Here is a 15,080-nt window from a genome sequence, read left to right as displayed (position 1 = left end):
AGTCCGTGTCAATCGAAACTACTCAGCCTTTCTGGTTGCACGAAGAAATAATTATTGTACTGCATAGCGAGAATGGCCGAGTAGTTACGATTGAGTCCGTGTCTTACCATGGGAAACCTCTAAAATCAACTTTTGTTTCTGCATATAGTACCTAATTACCCTCCACATTTTATTGAATTCCCTTAAAAATTTTAAAGATATGTTGATATCAAACTTCTCCATTCATAAAAATTGCTCTTTTTTTTCTAAATTGTTACTTTTAGTCTATTTCCATGGTAGGTCACGGTAGAGTAAGTCATACAAAATAAAGTATTTTTCTTATATTGCCGGTGAATATTGTGCAGGTGACCCCTAAATTTTATTCCAATTTTTATAAAATAGAGACATCAAGCTTTTCAGTATGAAAAAATGAGCAACTTCTGTCAATTTATTTGCTGTGAATATTCAATCAAAGAGTAATTATGTTCATTTTCCCCATAGATCTATATCCATTGAGAAATTAGCCTATTTGCACTCATTTTCAGAGGTAAAAAAATCTGTTGGATGGCCGGTGACCCCCACATTTTATTTCATTTTTTCAATAACCATGCTACAAAGTTTAACTTCACAAAGTATAAGAAAATTCTGTCATTTTTTTTATATACGTGTCCAGTGGCGTATCTAGGTCATTTTTACGTGAACGCCCGAACCTCGTCGAGGGATTTTCAGGGTTCCAAGCGGGTTTATTTCATAGCACCTGCTGATAGAAGTTCGAAGGGAGGGGCGAGATATCGAATATAAGATACCATTGCTTTTAAGAATCTGAAACTTTTTGATGTTTAATTCATTCATTGTCATGATTGTGTTAATTTGGAATCTAAAGGTCATTGGTTTTAGAGAAAATGTCCAAAGCAGTTACTTTAAAATATGTTCATTATCAAATTAAACACTTTAAGTTACCATGGCGTAAAACAATTAATCGACAAAAACACCTTTCCATGTACAAACTTGTTATTTAATGAACATGGAAATGTATACTTAATTTTCAGAGATGTTAAGGCGCACTATTAGAATTCGTAAAGTGTTCTGCGAAACCCTGGTTCACGCCTGGGATTGCTTTCCGCCAAAGCTTAATAAGTCCTATATTTTCTTGAACTGGTCAAGTTATATGACAACATATGAAGGTTTATAAATTTATCATGTGAACTTAAATTCCGGACGGTCTGTTAATTGCGGAATAAAAGTCTGTCTGTGAATATAGTGAATATAATACTGAAAAATGAAAGAACAAAAAATTTCAAAATTTTGCTAAGAAATTCATATTATCGGTCAAATACAGGATAGTAAATAGACATCATTTCATCATAATCCTCTGGGTATTCATTTGATCACAAACAGTTTCGGTCCAACTACCATAAAATTTCACGAAGGGCTGACAAAGTTATTGATATGTGTTTACCCCTTACTAAACCTTAAATTATGATTGACGTGGCCGACGTTTAGAATAGCTATGTCTCGCTTTTGCGACACGTTTTTCACAGGCTCGAAAAATAAGGCAAACCACATATCGAATTTCAGGAGATGATAAGTTGCTTTAAAGAAAAGCAAAGTGGAGGCAGCAACCATTCGATTTTCGTGGGGGAGGGGGGGGGGCTATGTATTTTTGTTCTGGACAAACTTTATTTTTCCGCCTGCGGCGAAGAACAATCTATTTTTTTGGCGACAAGTCGAAAACAATTTTTTCTTTCAATGTTAACATTACATATAGTAGCAGCTGAGGGTGAAACAAACAATTTGTTTTTCTCAGGGTCAAAAACAAATTATTTTTTTCTCCAATAACTGGAAACAAACTTTTCATTCAAAAAAATCCATAGACCCCCCTCCCAGAATATCAAATGGTTGGTGAAATTCACATATTTCAGACTTAGAGAGGGGTGCCCATTTTCGCCACATCTTTCCATGTTTTCTACAGTTTATGGTCAGGTCTAAATGTTTTGGAAGTATACTGATATTTCTATATTATGAAGATAACTTCAAATGCAAAATATTCTTAAGCTTGAAAACGTGTTTGTTTGAAAAAAATCATCTGAAAAGTTAGATTAAAGGGTGCTTGAAATTTCCGGATTTTTTGTCAATGGGGGACACATATTCGCCATTTTTACACATCTATTTAAAACCAAATAACCGCAGCTTTCAATAATTTTTATAAAATCAATTGCATTATAGATGAATAGCAGACTTTTCAAAGGTGTAAAGAATTAAAAATAAGGGCATTCAGTCAAATATTTACTAAGAAATACTTCTTTGAAATCATATTTTTTATTCAGGAAATTGTCCGAAAATAATTGTCCGTCTTTCGGTCATTTTCGGTAGGAGACGCAATTTTGTTTCAGTTCCAAAAAAATATCATATTTGTTATAAAAATATAATTTACCAGTACATTTCTGCCATTTCAGCCATCCTTTGAAGTTTTTACACCTCAAAATCCTAAAACGGCGAATTTGTGTCTTCGGCGAAAAAGAGCACCCCACTCTATATGATAGATATTATATAATATTTGGTTGAAACAGGGAAAGTTCTTTACTTTCAGTCGAAACTACAAGCCATTGAAGAAACAATTGCATGGCTGATGTGTTTTTTTCCTTTCTTTTTTATTCTATTTAGATTATAATATCTTTTTATCAAAATTCAAGTGTACGCCCGGGCGTTTTGACGCACTGTGTTTTGACGTAAACGTAGCTACGCGCAAGGAGTCATTCCCTGTTTTACCATGTTATGTATGACGTCATGGAAATAGGGGAAACACCGATTTTGACATACACATCTAGCGTCAGAGTTATACATTAGAACAAAAAGGTGGACTAAAAGAAAAGATAGTTGTTAGATCATTCCATAAAGTTGGTAAGTCATCTCAGTTTTAAGATTTTTTTTAATTCTTTTCTGCTGCTGGTTTTTAGTGGCCATACAAAAAAAAAAATATGTCAGAACAACACGATCTAGCCTGCGGGTAGCAATTTCATAACTTCCATCCAGAATATCATTACAAAAAAAGAAAATAATGGGGGACAAAATGAAATATTAGAAAATCAAAGAGGGTGCTAAAAAATAGAGAACTGATAATTATGGGGTGGGGGTGGGGGGTGGGGGTTGCTAGTCCTTTTCTAAGACGCCGTCACAGAAAAGAAATAAAATAGCCTTGCCAGACGTCATAATTATTTGGACTAGGGGGTAGCCAACACTTATCCCATTCGTGTGAAGTATTTTTAAAAACAAAGGTATACAATCTTGTTTCTTCACACTGTATTGGAAATCAATAATAAGCCTATAATAATTTCTTTGGATTATTTTGAAAAAATCATTGTATTATCTCACTTTATTTTCTCAAATACTGTAAAGTGATACAATATATCGTCAGATCATATGTTTTCGTGCGTCATATGCATTCGTACTATCAGTATGCATGCTTTTTAAATGGAAATTGTGACGTCACAATGCATTCTCAATAGTACGAAAACCCATGAGACGAGGATACATTATCATCGTCTTTCGTAACACGACTCGGTCCCCGGTCACGACAGATATATATGATATATGCCACTTTTTGTCAATTTATCGTTTTATTTTCATTTATCTATCAAACATCAGTCTTTAATTTTCTATGTTGTGTTTTGTGTACTATTGTTTGTCGTTTGGTCTTTTTCTTTTATAGCCATGGCGTTGTCAGTTTATTTTCGACTTATGAGTTTGAATGTCCCTCAGCTGGTATCTTTCGCCTCTCTTTTACAGGAATTTTAGATGTATAATTTGTTTATTGAATTTTAATCTCCAGCATTGTCAGAACCAAATGATGCTTGATGATTTTAAATAAAGGTATGCGATTGATTAAAACGTTTTAAATGATGAATGGTTGATTTTCGTCTCTGAGTGATCTAAGTAGTACAACTACTGTTTCACTTGCCTATCAAAATCGAGGTTGTAAGTTCAGATCCCGCACGTGGCGGTTGACTCCAATATTAATTGACTATCATTGTCAGTTTTCCTACCTAATGTCGGTGGTTTTCGCCGGGCAATCCGCTCCCTACAGGCTACACCAATAAAAACTGACCGCCACGAAATAGCCACTATATTATGTCGTGTTATCGTGTTTTGAAACTTTTATGAACTCTTTGGGTGCCGATAGGTGTTTATTTCACAGCGTTACGTTACCTTACATGTATATATGTAGGACTCTAAAGTGCGATGGTACTCTAAAGTGCGATGGTCTACGCTAAAATGCGATGGTGTCAGACGCTAAAGTGCGATGTTTTTTTTGTTTTTTTTTAAGCGCGATCATATGAAACGCTAACGTGCGATGATTTAACACGCTAAAGTACGATGGTTTGATAATGCTAAAGTGCGATGATTTAACACGCTAAAGTGCGATGGTTTAACACGCGAAAGAGCGATGGTGTAACGGGAATAAGGATCAGGCAATGGTTTTTATTTTTTTGCTGTGTTCATATTAGTTTTTGGTCTATTGTATTGTTTATAAATCATGCCGTTGTCTTCTCTTTTGAATTGTTTAACACTGGTCATTTCGTTGTCCAATATAGCTTGTTATGCGACGGAAGCCAAGGCTCCACGTTGGAGGTCAAAATGTTATTAGGTGCATACATAAACGACATTTGGTCTTTGGTGGATAGTACTGTTGTATCGTAGACTTCTTATTTGTTTTTAGCTTATTGTTTTGTTTATAAATCAGTCCGTTATTTTTCTCGTTTGAATTGTTTCACATTGGTCGTTTTGATATCCTTTGGTCGTTATAGAATACTTACTATCTGCGGGGTTAGCCATACGGTTACCTATAGTTAATTACATTAATGACATTTAGTCTTGGATAGAGACTTGTCTCATTGGTAATCATATCATATTATGATACAACACCTCTGGTCGTTAGGTAACTGTCTTGTTGACGAGTATCCATATTTTTCACAGACATGAAGAAGCATATTGTAAACAATTACTTACTTAGGTTTACTTAGGTTCTTTTACTGATACAGGAACTATTGTTTTATAAAATAATTCAATTAGAAAGTTAAAAAGTAACTTTTATTTCATGCAAGTAAATGACATCGGATTAAAAACATAGGAGTTTCTAAATTAGATTTGGACGAATTAAATTCTTTGACACTTGGTGTATTTTGCCGTTTTCGCTCTCTTTTACGGTACACACCTTCCCCTTACTATCGTCAGTTTCTATGAATATGAGAAGTATTTTTTCCAGTATCCTGACAGAAACAAGTATGTCTCTGCCGACACAGCGGAATCGAATGTTTCCATTTCTGTTACTGTGGATGATTTTGTTTTGAAAATAACTCCTCCGCATTCAAAGTCTACCATCACCGACCAAAAATGTTCCGGATTGGGATTTTTTGTTTCACTTTTCTTGTCTAGTAAAAAACCTTTATCTGCACAAACGTTCTCGTTTTATACCGGCATGTCAATTTTTGTTTGTACAAACGGCTTTTATCCCAAATTCATGTATTTGGTTTTGATGTTATATTTGTTATTCTCATCGGATTTTGTCTAATGCTTAGTCCGTTTCTGTGTATGTTACATTTTAATGTTGTGTCGTTGTTCTCCTCTTATATTCAAATCAATCGGCCAGAAGATTAACGTTTAAAGTATTTTTCAACTTGTCATGCTTTTATTATAATTGAATTTTCAAATTTTTAGGTTTTTTCGACCAATATAGTTTCAATACTACATACAAACATTATCAAAAATAGATTGTTATTGCTATTTCTTTATCCTTTCCGTTCAAAACAAAATCAGCCATCTTTTTTGTTCGCCAAAAACATAGATTTTTCATAACTTGACGTTTGCGTATCCAAATACGGAAAAAACGGTAGTAATCTTAAATGAAACCGGGTTTCCTATTTCATATTTCTACACAATTTTGAAGCCATCATTTTTTACTGTTATACATCAATTTTAGTGACCACCAGTCATGTCAATTTGTACCTGGTTTTGGCGGCGTTTCTACTTTAAACAGTATAAAAGTAAAACTTATTTTCATTGTACCTGTCCCAAAGTGCTCTTAAATACTGATTTTATTATAGATATGAATGAAATTGACAATGTGATTAAAAATTGTTGTTTTTCACAATTCCATACCTCCATTTTAAAGTAATTAAAACCCTTTTTGATCCCCTACACAAATTGACGGTGACATTGTTTTCTTTTTCTACATAACGTCATATAACGCTAACAAAATATGTGTCAGGGTCATGTGCATAGTATTGGCAAAGTGAAACACAAACAAAGTTCTTCTTTATCATGTATTGCGTTTGAAATTATAACTACGTCTTAGAAAATTTATTTATACTGGAGATTCATAAGACAAATTAATGATAGCCTATGGATGGACAAAAGCACAAAAAATAGCAATAAAAAATGCATTGCACAGACATTTTCTGGATGAAAAAACATATCAGAACAGGATATGAAGGTCAGTTAATTATATATATATTTTTATAAGTTAAAACAACCTAATTAAAATATTGATCTCTAATTACGTTATACTACTCATATGTAGTATATTAACGTAATCAGAGATCCATATTTTAATTAGATTGTACTTTTATGGAGTATGCAATTTTTAATTTGTTTCATTTTGTGGACTTTCTGCTGATTTTTCTGTTTTGTTTTATATTAAAAAAATCATACTTTCGCGAACAAACGCAATTTCGCAGAAAAACGCTCTTTTGCTTATCGCGGCATCGGACTTTAGTGTGTTCCATTGAATAGCATAAACCATCGCACTTTAGCGTAGGCCATCACACTTAAGCGTGATCATCGCGTTTTAGCCTCCCCATCGCACTTCAAAGTCCTACATATATGAATGAAGTTACTAGTAACTATACGTAAGGCAGCAACCATTTCATTTTCTGGGGGGGGGGGGGGTTATGGATTCCCCCCCCCGGACAACCTTTTTTTTCGGCTACGGCGAAAAACAATTTATTTTTTTGGAGACAAGTCGAAAAGAATTTTTTTCTTTCAATTTTAGCATTACATATAGTGGCAGCTGAAGGTCAAACAAACATTTTTTTTCCCCTCAGGGTCAAAAACAAATTATTTTTTTCTCCAAAAACTGGAAACAAAAAACAAAAAGTTCATAGCTACCCTAAAAGGTGACCGGAAAATAGAAATATGGTTAATTGGGTCTTCTTCCAACCGACAGTAAAACCTTTGCCAATTGGGGGTTCGTTTGGCTGTGCGGGCTGTACAAATCCTTGGTCAGAATATGAGCGTTACATCCGATACCTCGTGTAGAGAGAGTTAGGTTCTCATTTTTTGTAAGCAGTAATCCAACTGCATTTGGTGTATGATTTTGAAACGAACAAACGACAAAAAAAAAACCCAAAAAACCCAGGAGTATTATTATGAGGGAATTTCTATAAAATAGGTTCAAAGTTTTAGTCTGACATTCCTATCCACTACCCCATCCTAACTCTCAGAGTCCAGTCTTCACGCTTTACCACAGGCCCATCAGCCCAGGCTTGTAAAATTGCTTTCGGGCCTAATAAAATCTTCTCTACAGGCCAACAGAATCAAACTAAACTTTTATTTAAATTGAGCTTTGGGCCTGTGGATTAAAACATTTGTTGTGAAGACTGTCAGAGTGTGTCAAATTAAGAGCATGGCAGGATAGAATTATTTCGATTCTAATACGAATATTTGAACTTTTTAACTTCGAAGCGGACCTATAGTAGACGCTCGGAATGTCGCCATTTTGATTTCATGAACCAAAAACGTTATAGAAAATCAGCAGTTTATCAATAAAAAAAGAACAGAAACATTTAAACTTTCTTTTAGAATGTTTTTATTTAATTTCCTATAGAGCAACACCAACAAAAATGTCCTTTTTGATCTCTGGCGTTGTTCAAAATTCATCTGACGTTGCAATTTCAATTGTGACGTCAATCACGTACAGCCCATGCCCAGGCCCAGGCCAATTAGAACATGGCTTTGTACCCAAAGCTTAAGAAGAACGTCATATTAGAATATTCCATACAGCAACTATTTTTCCACACTAGGTGCAAATGGAAGCTGGGTACCTAAGGCTTGCTTGAATAAAAAAAACAAAACAGGTGGGATAAATCATGGATTTAAAAAAAATAAAGGTCTGTCATTCCTATCCCCTCCAACTTTCAGAGTTGTCAAAAATCCCCTTCGGCAATACCTTTTTTACACCATGGCTAGGTACAAACGGAAGTGTTGTATAATTTATAAATGAGAGATAATGATTGATTTATTGTTGGTTGCTTAACGTCCAGTGGCAAATAAATCATTCATTTTCAGTACGAGAATAAATTAACAATAAGTACAATAGGTAAGACCTGCAATAGAGGCCACACAGGAAGCAGTTCTGGGAAATTTAGACTGCCACTGGAAACTGGGGGTATATTAAATATGGACAGACATTTTGCCTTGCAATAGAATCTCTACGGACCACTCAAAGAGTTGTTACAGTGGTACATAATGTGCAGAGATCGTGGCACTCGAGGCATCGGATTTAACGTCCCCATAACGACCGGATGTGGCTGCGTACTTATACATCCCGCATAGCCAAACAGACACCCCACTCCGGCAATAGTTTTATTGTCGGTTGGAAGAAGACCTGAAGTGACCATATTTCTATTCCCCAGTCACCTGTGGGGTAGGAGAGAGTATGTACCCAGTTTTAAACAAAATAATATGGTATTTTTTTAAAAATTTACTGTGTTTTTATTGTCATCCAAATATTGTAACTATATAAATCTAATGTATAAGTACTATTACAGCACATTTCAGTCAGTATGTAGCTAATGGTAATATCTTTGGTTAGCTTGCTTGTTAGCTGAACCGTGAAGTCATTGTTAGGCAAGGTAAAATTCCCTCCTTTTAAAGTAGCTTAGTCCTACAGAGAGATAGATTTTTTATCTGTTGGGCTAGTCTACTACTAAAGGAGGGAGGTTTACCTTATCTAACTTCACGGTTCAGCTAACAAGCAAGCTAACCAAAGATATTACCATTAGCTACATACTGACAGAAATGTGCTGTAATAACTACTTAGTTATTTCCTGCACTCTATCTGTACTCTGATTACTAAAAATAAACCCTTCGTCTAATCAAAACTAAGCGATATCCTCTGTTACAGAAAGAAAATGATTCACCTAAACATATTTGTCTGACAAGACAAGATTGTATGAACACAACTTTCTATACATAAACTACCTTTCTCATAGAAATATCATTCAATATTACTGTTCAAAATAGTTTTAACCGTTATTTTGATTTAGTTTATTCAGAAACTTTGCAAAAAAGGTAATTTTTGTAAAAAAATGATATTTCGGATAGTGAAAGATCGGGTACAGCATTTTGATGATCGTGAAAAGGATCGTGAAAGATCTGTTGCTGCGTACGTTATTCCAAAAAATCCACGAAAACGATCAAATCTTTTTGTAAACAAGTGATAATTTATATTTGTAATCGGTATATCAAAAGATTGGATTTACATGACTTTATTCCGGTTCAATGCCATTGAATCTGATTATTTGATGATACTACACAGACTATTTTTCTTACAATACAAGTCCGTCTGTCCGTTCTGCATATAAGTTTTGTGTCGTTTGAAAAGTTAAGAATGTCTCATCTAATTTCCATTAATGTTTATGCATAGTCATATCTATAAAACGAAGATCCTTGTTGATTTTTGTAAAAATTGGAGGAAAAAACATTGTTTAAAAAAAAAGGCATAAAAGCAACTGTTTCCTAAAAAAAAGTGGTGGTTTAAATCTGGTTTTCTTGCTAGCTAATACGCCCACTTGTATGACAGTTGTTTAATGTTCCGGAATATTGCCAAATTAGGGAAGCAACACAAATTATTGGTTACCGTGGCCATATCTGGAATCCAGCAGCATACATCACAGACATACAACACAATTTAATGTAACGTTCAAACACACTTACAATTAAATCAAACAGAGGCGCCAATAAAAAAGATTTTGAAAATACAGCCAGTACAGTAAAGCGTAATTACGGAGCCCCTTTAGTGTCATGTAAATATAATTATGTTCGTTTGCCGGAGATTTAATCTGACACGCTCCAGTTTGAAAACTCGTGCGCATGACTTTCAAATTTGTGCGCATGACTTTCAAACTAGCGCGCATGACTTTCAAACTCGTGCTCAAGACTTTCAAAAATGGTGTTCACGACCTTCAAGAACTGGTACGCATGACTTTGAAACAGGTGCGCCTGACTTTCAAACTGTTGCACTCGACTTTCAAACTGTTGCACACGACTTTCAAACTTGTGGGCATGACTTGCAAATTTGTGCGCATGACTTTCAAACTTGTGCGCATGACTTTCAAACTGGTGGGCGTGACTTTCCAAATGGCGTGCACGACTTTTAAATTGGTGCACTCGACTTTCAAACTCGTGCGCACCAGTTTATAATTCTGTATATGCCTTTCCCAAGTCAGGAGCCTGTAGTTCAATGGTTTTGTTGGTTCATGTGTTTCATATTTGTTTTTCGTAAATCGTTTTGTTATAAATTAGGCTGTTACATTTCTCGTTTGAATTGTTTCACATTTCCACGTGGTGGCCTTTTATAGCCGACTATACGATTTGTTGAAGGCCGTACGGTTGCCTATAATTGCTTACATGCACTGGATTTAAACTCTGGCAATCACACCACATCTCTTAACTTTATTTAGACTAGAACACACCCGCGAATTCGCGGGCATTCAGAGCGTAGTTTAAAGTATGTAAAGTTTTGTTGGAAGAATTTTGTAAAATACTGAATGACTGGAGAATTTCAGCAAAAGTATCACAAGTCATAGGTTATTCGGGACAGGAAAATGTTTTTTTTTTTATCCCTCCACCTTTATTTTCAAAGTTCCCAATTTTTGGTTTTCTATCAATTTCAATATGAACATACATTTAGTATGTTGTGAACATTTAAGTAAAGAGCCTGTAATTCAGTGGTTGTCGTTTGTTTATGTGTTACATATTTGTTTTTCGTTCATTTTTTTGTACACAAATAAGGCCGCTAGTTTTGTCGTTTGCATTGTTTTTACATTGTCATTTCGGGGCCTTTTGAAGCTGAGTATGCGGTATGGACTTTGCTCTTTGTTGAAGGCCGTACGGGGACCTATAGTTGTTAATTTCTGTGTCATTTTGGTCTCTTGTGGAGAGTTGTGTCAACATGGCAATCATACCACATCTTCTTTTTTTTGTAATCAATGAATTTTGTAAAAGATTTAATGACTGGAGAATTTCAGAAAAGGTATCAAAAGTTCACATGAATAATTTTAGCACTTATCTGTATATTATGAACATTCATTACTATCTGAGACTACTATAACACAGTGTTATAGTAGCACACAGTGTTATAGTAGTCTCAGTTATTATATATATATATATATAAAGTGTATTTACTTTCAATTCTAAGTTTACTAATCGATCCATGGTGGTCATTGATATAGTATACAGACCCTCTCTATTTAATAAACTCTGTGACCGCCGCAGATAGTAAACTTGAAAATGATAGCAGATAAAATTCTGAAAATATACTTTATTCATAGTATATGTATGTTCAAAGTAAACAGAAAAACGCAAACCGGAAGTCTAATCTGACTTAAAATTTCGTCCAATGACGGGACAATATCCGGATGCCTTTTTTCTCGTTTTTCTCCTAAAAAAACTCAATCTGAATAATCATTTGGATGACAAATGCGACTATGCACTGTACCTATAGGACACAGAGGCGTGTTGATTAATTTAGTGTGGAAAAAGGAGAAGCGACACACAAAATGAGGTCTTCTCGTTTAATAGTATAGATTTCTATATTGTGTTTTGTATACTATAACATTGTTTATCTTTTGTACGTATACCCCTTGGCCCTCATTTCGGAAGCCCGATCCAAAGTCCTTGATTCGCGATAGAAAATTTAAATACGAACTCATATTAATTTAGATAACTTGAAATCTTAATCTAAATGAGACTCAAATTCGCAATCTAACTCAAATTCTGCCTCAAAAGTTACTCAAATTTAAAGTTGAAGTCGACTTGAAACTCGAAATCTACCTCTACATATGATTCAAACTGGAAGTTCAACTCGAAACTCAATGCTAACTCGAAATTTAATTCTAATTATGGCTTGAATTCTAACGCGAAATCGAACACTAACTCGAAGTGTAACTCGAACAGAAACCGGAACTTTAATTTGAACTCCAACTTGATGGATGACCACTCTCATCCGAGGCACATAATACATGGACATCGGTTTTATAAATAGAACTTGTTTTTTCCCAAATGGTCACGTGGTTTTACCTCACCAAGTAATGTGCTAACCACATCAACGTATTACAGAACCACATCAATTACTGGAACGAACATATCATGTAGTGTAAAATCGTCAAATTTTGAAACATCATTATGAAATGTAAAGCCATATAAAGAATTGGCAAATCATCATTACAAAATTACAAAACCACATCATCTATAATACTAAAATTACGAGGTCCAATTTGTCAGCCGTCATCACGTGAAAACGACGAATCAAAGAATTCAACTTTATATACAACTTATATAGTACAAAGGTGTAGATTAAAAATTACACGACTCCAGGACCTTTTGTTTTCCACGTAATTAATATTGCCAATAATTATTAAAGAAGTTCCGGGTCGAGTCCGACACCGATACCAATAGTATAATCACCTGTTACTTATTACCTTATCTGTACGTTCCGCATCTGACAGGGGCACCACCAAACAGTGTATGCAGGATTAATATGCTATATACACGGGTCATATTCACAGGGTTGACACTACTAAATTGTCAAATTGTTACCTATTGTAGTATTTTAATCAGTTAGACTTTCCAAGATAACAATACGAATACTAAAAATATGGACTAACAATAAGGCGTATAGGTACAGTTTTCAAATTGTTACCGGGCATGAGTGACGTAAAACAGCGAATCTAAGAATTCAACTTAATTTATAACTAATATAGGACAATGCTGTTGATTAAAAAATACTCCATTCCAGGACATTTTGTTTTCCAAATAATTAGTAATTATCATGATCAATAATTGATAAGTTCCAGTTCGACGGGTTCAAACAGAAAGATTTGAAAGCAGAGAAAACTGTGTATCTTATAATCGGCATGATTTTATCAGATGACAATACTAAAACTAAAGTAAGGCTTGCGCATAGTTATATACTTTAATTCAGTCACGGGTGTGTTCTAGTGTAATAAAACAATTACATTATGTTAAGCCACATAGACATCAAGTAATGTTAAAACCACATTGTCTAATGACACAGCCACATTAATAATTGTGAAACCACATCGAGTAATAACAGAACCATATTACGTAATGACAAAATTATATCAAGTCAATACGAAACCATATCATGTTATATCGGAATATAATTAAGAGGCTGTCAAAGTAAATATCAGGCAAATCCTATGATATGGGTGGCACAACATAATTTTTTTCCCACTGAAATTTTGGTTCCAATACAAAAGATATAAATATCAAAGATATTTTTGAATCAACACTGGATGGCTCAGAAAATCATTTTAAAGTTCACTAACAACGCAACAAAATTTTGTACAAAATGAAGAGTTATCTCCCCTTTTCAATGAATTTTCAGTGCTTTCTATGTAATTTTTTTCTCTTTATTTGTTGCAGTTAATAAAAATACAAAATTTAACTTTGAGAAAGAATGAATATGTGATATGAAATAGATGAACAAATTTTGAAAACAAAATATGTCATGTGCCATCCACTGCCTGGTTTTTCTATGGACACCCTCTTAAGTAAGAACTATTAGATATTGAGTTATATCAAAACTTAATTGTTCATTGTGTAAAGTCAAAACCATATTACATAAAGACAAAATATCATCAAGTAATAATAAAACAACATAACGTTATATTAGAACTTACTACCTAAGACAGCTGTGGCGTTCCATAGAAATTAGTTTCGCTCTACGTCACAGACGAGACAAAGAGTAAACATTCTTATTGTGAATAAAAATGTCTGTAACGCTTATGTACAGACATTGAATGTCGAAGACTGCTGACAAAAATTTAAAGCTAGGTTTTGACATTTGTTTAAACTTGGAATGAAAAGTAGTAGATTCGTTTGTAAAACTAGATTTATATAATGGATAATTTAAAATTACTGATTTCGTAATTGTGAAGGGGAACAAAAGTGTTAATCACCCAGTTTATTTCAGCACTAACATATGTATAATCTCTGTTTTTTTTATATTTCTATAAGTTACTACTCTCCATTTCAGAAAGGGCCTTAGTGGTCGAATGGTCCAAATAGTCGAACTAATTTACCATTAACCTGATTAACACTGAGCAGGTGGCAGGTGGCAGGTGCGCTCGACTCCAATCTTTATTGACTAGAATTGTCAGATTTTCTACCAAAGGTCGGTGGTTCACTTCGGGCAATCCGGCTTACCCCATCAATAAAAAATGACCGCCACGAAAAAAACAAAAACAAACAATAGTGCTGATAGTGGCTTAGACACCAATTTCTCAATCAATTAATGAATCCATTTAAGAAAGTTAATGTGATGGGGTTGATGCTCCTCGATCACGAGTTTTCCATGGAGTCTTTTGTGGACTGTTGTTAGTCTTCTCGTTTTTTTTTGTTGTCATGGTATTGTTTTTTTGTTTACCTCAAATAGGTCTGGACTGCTCTTTGTGATGGGGTGGTATTTTCTCCTTTCCCCCCGTTCTTTTTTGCTATATAGACAAGAATGTGCCGTATAGTAGGCTAGAAAAGATCCCGGCATGACAAAAAAAACCCAACCCAAATACAATAAAATATCAAACGGCCTGATACTAAAATAATAAACGAAACACAAACATTGTTTACAACACCCAACCAATCAACCAACATGCAGTTTTTTTCTCTCCAGATTGACGATATTTGATACGGAGATCATCTTGTGAATGGAGGGTATACTAATCTTCTTATGAATTTTACTCAGAAAATGAAGAGTAGTATAATTGTAAATGAGACCACTATCCAACAGGAACCAAATGATG

At 34.4% G+C, this 15,080-nt stretch overlaps 1 protein-coding gene across 3 annotated transcripts in view; it reads left to right on the top strand.

Annotated features, from left to right (window-relative positions):
* The first annotated feature begins 2,773 nt into the window (after positions 1-2,773).
* LOC134687076 (uncharacterized) overlaps positions 2,774-15,080 on the top strand; it is a 124,197-nt gene continuing 111,890 nt past the window's right edge. For all 3 annotated transcript variants that reach the window (XM_063547050.1, XM_063547049.1, XM_063547048.1), the window contains exon 1: positions 2,774-2,880. The gene's annotated coding sequence lies outside the window, so the exon portion shown is untranslated. The remainder of the gene's footprint in view (positions 2,881-15,080) is intronic.

The sequence above is a fragment of the Mytilus trossulus genome, chromosome 10, assembly GCF_036588685.1.
Source record: "Mytilus trossulus isolate FHL-02 chromosome 10, PNRI_Mtr1.1.1.hap1, whole genome shotgun sequence".
In the NCBI taxonomy this organism is placed as follows: Eukaryota; Metazoa; Mollusca; class Bivalvia; order Mytilida; family Mytilidae; genus Mytilus; species Mytilus trossulus.
The sequence above is the reverse complement of the archived record's forward strand: the minus strand, read 5'-3'. Positions and strand labels throughout refer to the sequence as shown.